At 38.6% G+C, this 10,213-nt stretch overlaps 1 protein-coding gene across 4 annotated transcripts in view; it reads right to left on the bottom strand.

Moving 5' to 3' along the window:
- FLRT2 (fibronectin leucine rich transmembrane protein 2) overlaps window positions 1–10,213 on the bottom strand; it is a 104,453-nt gene that overhangs the window by 7,259 nt on the left and 86,981 nt on the right. The gene's annotated exons all lie outside the window — the stretch shown is intronic.

The raw sequence follows: 10,213 nt of genomic DNA, 5'->3' as shown, positions 1-10,213 counted from the left end.
TGACATTAAATGATATTTTTTTAAAAGATTTATTCTATTTATCTGAAAGTCAGAGTTACAGAGAGGAGAGGCAGAGAAAGAGAGGTCTTCCATCCACTGTTTCACTTCCTGGTTGGCCTCAATGGCTGGAGCTGCACCAATCTGAAGCCAGGAGCCAGGAGCTTCTTCCGGGTCTCCCACACAGGTGCAGGGACCCAAGGAGCTGGGCCATCCTCTACTGCTTTCTCAGGCCATAGCAGAGAGTTGGATCAGAAGTGGAGCAGCCGGGTCTCAAACTGGCGCCCATATGGGATGCTGGCACTGCAGGTGGCAGCTTTACCTGCTACGCCACAGCACTGGCCCCTTAAATGATATTTTAAATGACACTAATTTAGTTGAAATGTTACTCAAGAAATGAATGGTTACAATCTACAAGAGGAAAGCATACTTTTATCTCTATCAATAATTGCACTGTGAATTTCACATTCCAATCAGTACATTCTCTTAAATATCTATTTTCATATTCAAATAGAAAATGGCCACAGGCTGCCTAATCTGCAATATCAGTTAAGGTTGACCGCTTACAAATCTTCTTGGTCGTGGTCTTTTTCTAAGATGGCGATGGAAACTGAAAAAAACAGTGAAACTTAAGGGGAAAGCCTATAGAGCTATAAAGGTTAAACATCAAAAATGATGGACTGAAAAAGGTATTTTAAAAGATGCACCCTTGTTAGGAAGCTCTTCCTAATACTTTTCTAAATACACTTATCATATAATTTTTTAGATCCTAGGCAATAAAAAAGTAGCTACGTTAACTTTCTGCGTCCCTTTAAAGTATACTTTATAATTCTGATACAAAAGCATTTCATCTTTAATGGAGAATTCTGGAATATGTAATATAAAGAATACAGGATGAAATAATAAAGATCACTTATTATATTATCACCCAATCTTACAACTTTACTTACTCTTTTTTCTATGCAAATACTTAAAACTGGAATTATTATTGTTTGCTTTTTGTTACCTAATGGTATGTTGTGACCTTTTATTTCCATGCTATGAAAGAAATCATTTCCAAAAAAGATGCATCCTTTCCATCTGACCTTATGATAAAACAGGACAAACATAACACAAAGAAGGCAGAGAGAAATACACATGTAACATACATGTGAAGGCAGAGAGAAGACTTCTCTGTCCTTCTCCATCTCTTACCTCCCCTCCTCTGTCTTCCTCCAAAATAGCTTTCACTGGCATTTCCAATGAGAACGACCAAACTCCACTGAGTGACACATACCCACTTATCCCCTCCTTTGGGACCTCCAGGTACAGATAAGACACACCACTGTGATCCCTTTAAGAATTGCCAAGTTCATGACTGGGAATAAATTCTCTTTCAACAACACCACCTTCCTGTCTGTGAGTGCTTTTCTGTTTATATAGGACTTTTAGCCAATTTAAAAAATGATAGAAGACACAGTTGAGGAAGTAAAGGCAATCTACAGATAGCAATCATGCCTCCTGCTCCGAATGTGTTCCATCTGCTTTTAGATTAGAGAGGTATAGAAGTTAATTGAAAGGTGCCAGATTTGATTTCCCTACAAAGTAAGACAACATGACAGGACATGGCGAGCTGCAAGTCTCTCAATTCTCACCAATACACAGAGATTGAATCAACTTACATCTTAAAGCACAGAGATATTATTTCAAATAGTCCCCTCAGCTATCTTTAGAAATATAATTTAAAAAGAAAAAAAGCACTTATATAAGTGTTATTTAAGTGTCAAGGATATTGTAAATTTGTTCTATAATTTAAAAGACTGTAAACCATCTAAAAATGCCATTGGTGACCAGAAATGGTAAAATTCATAGTTTGTTGTTAGAAAAACTTAAAAAAGGGGTGAAAGATCTTTTCCCAGGCAAAAAGAAGATGTAAGACTTTATTAAAAATCAAGAGTTATCGGATTTTTTTAAAAGTACAAATAGATGTCTTACCACTGAAAGGAAGCCAGTCTTTCTGGAAGAAATCTCTATGTGCTTGAAGAATAATTTATACAACTAATAGCAGCACAGGAAAAAATGGGCTTAATGCAATCAGCTGAAGCAACATTTAGCTCAGGTTTCAAACAATCTTAAGGTTTCTTGATCTCTTGCTACGTGTGTGTGGCCTTGGTCCAGAAGCATGAACCTGACTTAAGAAGCTGGTAGACATTCAGAACCTCCAGGCTAGAATCTGAATGTCAGAGACAACCTTTGGTGATTATATTAAAATTTGAGAAGCATTTCCCTAAACAAAGTGATGTCTTATTTAATCACTCATGTTTTCATTTATTAAATATACAATAAATGCAAGAGCATATCCCTTGATTCTTTTGAGATGTGTAAAGGTATAAGACATACTAATCACTTTTATCCCTAGGAAACAGTCTCAAATTACATCTTATATGTAAATTACATCTGCATAACTTTATGTCATCTGGCCTCAGTGGAAAATGTTTATGTGAATGACAAGTAGTAGTGTCTAGTAGGACCTTAAATACTTATTTGTAGTCATAAGAGCCCAGTTTTATAAAACATTAAAAAATGGTGCTATTAGCATTTACTCTGTAGAAAATGTAGGGACATCTGATTAAAATAATTGAACCTAATATTACAATGAAATAATAATCCTCAAAATGTGGTGGTGACATACAGTGAACAGAATTTCCTATGTGAAAAAAACCTAAGTTCCTGTGTAAAAAAAGTAGTTTGTAGGCCTAAGAAACAACAAACCAATACTTGAGGATGGCATTTCATAGCTGAGCCCCAAAGAAATGAACACTGGGGATTAATCAAGCACTGAGGGGCAGACATAGACATTACTGTGCATCCAAATTGTAAGGTTTCCACTTGTCTGAACTGCGTCCTCTATGAAGAGAGAAAAAGCGACATCAGCCAATGCTCTGCCCCCAGGCTTGCTCTCTTGCGGGCACATTTATAATTATGCAAGAAGACAAGGCATTGCAGTCCCGAAGAAAGCTCCTAATAAGATTACACGGGGCATGGGGTGAATTGTCACTGTGGCTACATCATAATGAGAGAAAAGCCCTATCCGGATCAGTGTGTTGATCAGCTATGACAAGTCCAATTTTGAATGAAAACAAACTTTCAGATCTTTCTTTGAGCATCTCAGTAGGGAATCCTACAAAATAATGGCATGTAGCAGATTTGTTCTGATCCTTGGATCAACAATAGTCTGTGCGTGTCAGCTAATGACTATCTTTGCCCAAATTAGTGCAAGTATAATATTACAAAACTAGTTCATAGTGCTAGTTTTAATTTACATTTTTTTTAATTTAAATTTCCTCTATATTTTTTAGTTGTGGTTTCTACTGACACTGAGGGCTAAACTCTTTTGAGACTTTAAACAGGAGACTATACTTACAAAGAAAGCAGTACAGTCCACCAGTCAAGAACACAGGCCTTGAGGCTTCAGCCCAGGCACAATGGGATAAGTCGCCAGCTGCAACATTGGTGTCCCACATACCCCATATTGGAGCACCTGTTTGCATCCTGGCTGCTCGCTTCTGATCCAGCCCCCTGCTAATACTGTGCCTGAGAAAGCACGGAAGGATGGGCCAAGTACCTGAGAGACCTGAATGGAGTTCCAGGCTCCTGCTTTGGCCTGAGCCAGCCACTGCCATTGTAGCCATTTGGGGAGTGAACCAGCATAAAGACCTCTTTTTCCCCCTCTGTCTCTTCTGTCACTATGCCTTTCAAATAAATAAAAAACAAATCTCAAAATATAACAGGGCCAAGGCCCTGAATTCTTCACATCCCAAGGACACTGAATTGCTGCAAGATCCTGAATATATTACTTAACATTTGAAGTCTTAGTGTTCTTATCTGAAAAATGGGAATAATAATAGTTCCTAACACATAACATTGTTGAGAAAATTAAATAAAACAGTACTTCTGAAAAGTTTACATGGTGCCTGAACACAGTAAGAATGTAATAAATCTAAACTATTATTTTATATGCATTTGTTGCTATGATATTCAGAGAGGTGAATTGTAGTATGTAGAAAATAACATCACCTTTGACTTGTCAAGTTCCAAGGAATTTCACCTATCCCAGGGTTTTTCAGCCTTGGCACTACTGACATTTGGGGGCAGATAATTTTTATCAAGGTGCTGCCAGATGTACCTTTTCCAGTTATTGCCAAAACTTTTCAAGTTATTGCCATATATATGTGGCACAATCACCCCAAGTTGAGAACCAGGGACCCGCATCATTTTTCAGGTGTCTTGGATGGATGATATTATCACTGTAGTGTTCCAGGGAAAAGTAAAGGTGAGTTTCTAAGATACATTACCTAAAAATGCTTTTTGCCATGGGCATGGATAAAGCATGAAATGCAATGAGCTTTTCCTTAATTTATCCAACCAATATTTCTTGAGAACTAGAACAAAGACACAGTGGTATACAGAGAGCTGATGTAGGTTTTGGTCTTTTGTGGTTTAAAGTTTAGTAAGAGAAAAGAGTTAAGGAAGCAGAGAATTAGGGTACTATGCAAGGAGCACTAGTCTTGGAGCACTGGGTGATTTTAGTGCTGCTAAAGAGCTTTAACCTAGCCCTAGGGGTATCCGGGAGAGCTGCAGCTGGGAACCGTGAATATCTAAAGGGAAAGAAGGCTCAAGCTGAGGAAGAGATTGAAGAAACTGTGCATATGAATCCAGGCTCTTGTCATTGGATTCCAGAGAGGAATCCCAGCTCAACTAAGAAACAAAACTTTGCACAGCACTTTCTCCCAACTCTGTGTTTCTCACTGAGTCGCCTGTGATTCTAGAAGACACTGAGCAAGCTCATATTTCCAAATCATCAGGCACTTCATGTATGTCTCTAAATGGTGGGATTAAAAATGAATTTCAATTATTGGGGATAAATTTCTTTTCTTTTGTCCTGTATTTGTTTGAACATTATATTGAATTTGTTTTTCCTCCAGGAAACTAAAGATTATGAAAAATAGGTTAACGGAAAATGCTAGGCAGCAACAGAAATTTTCATTCAAAGTCTCAGAAGCATAAGTGTAAATCAACATGTAACTAATGCTCTTTGGGGATAGCAAGAACCTGGCCCTGCCAGTCTCTTAAAGATGAGAGCAACAGCAGCAGCTATTCCAGGCTACTTTACTTTACTTTAACTCTTTTCATAGGAACTGAGACTCTAAGCAAATAAATCACGTAAAAACTTGCTGTAAAGTTTTCTCTCCTGCTGCTGCTTAAGACTTTTTTTTCTTAATTAATTTCAGGAGCCTGTATTCCAGGAGAGCTTAATAAACTGAGACTATAAAAATCATGGTACAGAAAATAAGAATTGTCAATAAGAACTGCCAATATCATATTATAACGACACTAGGATAAACCTAATCAAATCTTAATGGTTTCAGCATTGGCTATCTTGTGATAAGACTGCACAGTGAAAGCAGTGATAAAAACAAGAAAGCTCAACTGAAGAGGGATGTTTCTAGGGGTCACCATCTGCCTTGGAATTTCTGGAGTTAAGCTATTTGTGCTTAAAATCAGGTGTGGAATCCAGAGTCATAGCTGCACTACACACGCCTTTGTTACAATCTGGAGACAGGAAAGCACTTTATAGATCTCATGCACATTCTTGAAGACAGGGTATAAATACTGCTCATACAACAATCAGGAACGTGCTTTACTTAGCTGGCCAAAATGTGGGGATTAGCACAGGAATCTGGGGAAACATATTTAACAACAGTCATCCCCTAACTGGAAACTAATTTCCCATGCCCTTTACTGAACCTCAAATGAGCCCCTTGAAGTTTCTCCTTAGATGAAAATTTTTGTTTACTAAGACAAGAGAGAAAGAAAGGATGGAAGAAAGAGGGAATGAGGGGTTAAAGTAAGAAAGGAAACACTTTATTTAAACTTTATTTAAACAGTTGACAATTTCCTGGCTCCCGTCAGTCTACAATTGAAAACATTAAAACTGGACCAAAAAAGAAGCAATTGTCCTGGCAAGTACAAAATACTCTTAAACATTTGAAGAATTTTTCTTAAGTGGTTTCCAATGGATCCAAATAATAGGGGTGGGTTTCAAACAACCAGTGTTATAATCTCAAATGCATAAACTTTAAGGACACATTCAGAACAGCCACATATCCCTCTCAATCCACTAGGAGCTCCCAGGCATAGTTCTATGACACCTTTAAAGTCTGAGACTGCCAGAAGGTCTCTGTGCACCAGCCACTACCCAAATGCAGACAGTAGAATGGCCAGCTGTCTTCAAGGCCTGAAATCAACTCGTATAGTGACTGGCTTGCGAGCTGGTTCCAAGAAATGAATGGAAACTAGTGGAGCAGAATTTTAGGTAGAAAAACATGAATTGAGAGTATTAATGGGATATAAAGTATATGGTCCATTATAAATGGACCTACTATAGCTCCTATTGATGTACTCTTCAATCCATTTCAAAATGGATTCATTGCATTCATTGATTTGTTCAAACATACACTGAGTATCTCATGTTTCACAGAAAATAACTGATTCCTTAGGCTTTTACCTTTGAGAATTTTGTTTTTATTAGAAAGAGTGACACAGAGAAAGAGAGAGAAAGAGAAACACATACACACACAGATCTTTCATCTGCTGGTTCACTCTGCAAATGGATGCAATAGCCAGAACTGGGTCAGGCCAAAGCCGGGAGCCAGGAACATTATCCCTGCTTCCCGCACGGGAGACAGGGACCCAAGTAATTGGGCCATCACCAGCTGCTTTCCTAGGTGCAATATCAGGGAGCTGGACTGCAAGCACAGCAGCCAAGACTCAAAACATCACTCTGATATGGGGTACCAACACCCCAACTGGTGGCTTAACCTGCTGTATCACAACTATGGACCCTGGGAAAATTTTTAATTTCTTTGCAGCATTTAGTCCCAAGGTTCCCCATTCTCAAGGGTCATTAAAAATACTAGAGGCTTCTGGATCCGAGCCATGAAGAAGGGTGGGCATGGGCATGCTGCCAACTTTCCCTAGCTGGATCTGACATTCATTTTAAGGTTCAATGATCTAGAGGAAGGCACTGTGAAGTCGTGGGTAAAGCCACCACCTGTGACACTGGCATCCCATATTGGCACTGGTTCATGTCCTGACTGCTCTACTTCCAATTCAGCTGCCCACTAATAGACTGGGGAAAGCAGCAGAAAGATGGTTCAAGTCCTTGGGCCCCTGCCACTCACATGGGAGACCTGGAAGAAGCTCTTGGCTTCAGCCTGACATAATCCCAGTCATTGCAACCATCTAGGATAGTGACCCAACAGATGGTAGACGTCTCTCTCTCCTCTCTAACTTGACTTTCAAATATAAAAACATTTTTTTTAAACTAAAAATGTCCAATGACCCAGCCTTTCAGGCATAGCTTTCAGAGCATAGCAATAACTGATCTTTCTCTCTTCTGAATCAAAAAACATGTGAGTGTGTGGCTGATGTTGTAGGAAAAGCAGAGGGTTTGGAGTCAGTCAGAATTTAGTTTTGGTCGTGGTTCATTCACTCATTACTAGCACGGTGAAAATACACAACTTGGCCTTTTTGAACTTCAATTTTTCATGTCAAAGAAAAGTGCCTACAGGATTGGTGGGAAGAGTAAATATAAAATATGTTAAGTTGAATAAGCATGCCAATTAGGCACTCAGTAAATTGATTTAAGAAAAGTAGAGAAAGTGTAATGAGTAAGGGATGGGCTCTGGACACAGATGACATAAAGAGCTGCCCTACTTACCAGCTGGGTTAACCTGGGCATATGATTTCACCTCTCTGTGCCCTAGTTAACTCATGATAAATGGAAAAAAATACTAGCGTTTATCTCTCACAGTTATTGCAAGGCTGTAAATCACTTAGAATATAATCGAACACACTCATTATGTTGGCCATTTCTACTATTAGCTTTAAAGAAAAATAACAACAAAAACTGTTGTGCCAGGGAACAGTTGTCCCTACAGGGTAACCTTTTTCATTCATTGATTAGAGTTCTTTTGCTGATACATATATACATCTTCCTATCCATCAATCCTGTAAACATGTGGAGACATCTGTTAGATCAATCAAAGAATGAGTGATACAGCTGGGACTGGGACCCAGGCATGGGCTGCAGAGCCTTGCTCCTATCCCCTGCCCTGTGCCCTGCAAGCTCCATGCAGGCAGAGGCTGGTCTGCTTTTGCTCACTGTTATTTCCCAAGAGTCTAGGGCAGCACGTGGCAGGCATTCAAGAACCGTTTGTAAAATAAATGAACGAATCAAAGAATGACCTTCAAATGATTACTCTGTTTGAAGAGGCAGTCTGTAAAAACTCTTCAATATCTTCAGTCTGAGGACCCAAAAAGAATCAGTGAGATAATCTTTCAGAACAGCTTCCAAAGGTGTTAAGTTACACAACCTGTCCACAGAGACTGAGGGATGGACAGAGAGATGGATGAGTAGTTCTGGAACATAAAGAAACCAGACGACATCACAAAAAGCCACAGACGAGGCAATTAAACAATAAATGCAGCTACTGCAGCAGTACACTTGTTTTACAGAGTAACATCAAGTTTCTATACCCTTATTAACCTACATGATTTCTGAAATGAGACTAATTTGAACCATTTCTACAAACTTTGATAGAAATTTTGATACCTAACACTTCAGTTCCACAGTCACTGTGACCTGAAATCAGATTTTTGTGTTCTTTCATACACACACACACACACACACACACACACACATATATATAATCTGCTCATGTAATATCAATAGCTTCTAAATACTTAACTAAATTTACTGTGACAGTTCAACTGAGTTTTAACTGCATACCACTTTACCATTCTCCATAGAATCAATACAAAATAGGCCAGTATCTTTAGAGCTATAAAAAGAGCTTATTCAAAAAATAAACTGAATCCAAAAATATAAATACAGTCAACTTCCTCATCAAAGTATTGCACCCCATATGTAATATACGTAATGAAAAAAAACTTTTGCTTTCTTCAAAAGGAGAATACATATTTTTGTTGCTGATATTGATTAGTTGCATGAAATGAAATTACATAGTGTATATTTCCTGGTGAGTTATCTGGTTTTGAGTCTAAAAAAATGAAAAATCCATTTCTTAACCCTATTCTGGTATCATAGGGATGACTCTGAATGCAAATGGTACAAGATTTTCTCACTGAATAAATAGGCTTTTACAAAGTGCCTTCTCATCTTCAGAACACCTGTTTTACTGAGGCGTCAGGCTATATTCAGGGAAACTATGTCTAGATTTAGGGACTTAAGGGGGACATCAGAAACAGAAAACAGATTATTGTTTCTTATCCTTGACCTTCTTTTCTCAAGGACATCCTTGCCAACCATGACTAGACACGGGTTAAGAGCAAATCATTTTCACAGCTCAAAATAAAAGCCCAAATGAGCTGCATCACTATATCTGCAAAGGAAAATATTAAAAATGCACATCAGATCTTATAAACAACTTTTAAACAATCTGTACTGATCATCTCTCATTTAAATGAATTTTGAGATATGCTCATCAAACAAAGGGGAATTTAAACATTCAAGTAAATCCTTTTGCAGGTTTAAGCCAATTGGGTCACTACCTTCATTTATGGACACTGCAGCTTTCAAATTTTACCCCAAAGCTTTTATTTTCTGAACAAATCACTGCCAATGAATTTCAACAATTTTCTTAAAAAAAAGCTATCATAAAAAATTTTAAAAATCAAGAGAATGTAATGACTTTTTCAGTTTTAGGAAATCATCTTATGGGGCTGGTACTGTGGCACAGAGGGAAAGGCTGCTGCTTGCAGTCCTGGCATCCCATTTGGGCACCAGTTCGAGTCCCAGCTGTTCTACTTCCAATCTAGCTCTCTGCTATGGCCTGGGAAAGTAGAAGAAGATGGCCCAAGTGCTTGGGCCTGTGCACTCATGTGGGAGACCTGGAGGAAGCTCCTGGCTGCTGGCTTCGGATAGGCTCAGCTCTGGCCATTGTGGTCATCTGGGGAGTAAACCAGCAGATGGAAGACTTCTCTCTTTCTCTCTGCCTCTCTGTAACTCTGCCTTTCAAACAAATAAATAAATAAAATCTTAAAAAAAAAAAAGATGCGACATGTATCCTGATTCAGTCAAGACTACCCGGACTCATGTGCGTGTAACTATCACGAGAGGGAGGCAACAAAGCTGAAAAGCACTCTCAACAGT

The sequence above is a fragment of the Oryctolagus cuniculus genome, chromosome 20, assembly GCF_051225735.1.
Source record: "Oryctolagus cuniculus isolate XC-2025 breed Fujian yellow rabbit chromosome 20, ASM5122573v1, whole genome shotgun sequence".
In the NCBI taxonomy this organism is placed as follows: Eukaryota; Metazoa; Chordata; class Mammalia; order Lagomorpha; family Leporidae; genus Oryctolagus; species Oryctolagus cuniculus.
The sequence above is the reverse complement of the archived record's forward strand: the minus strand, read 5'-3'. Positions and strand labels throughout refer to the sequence as shown.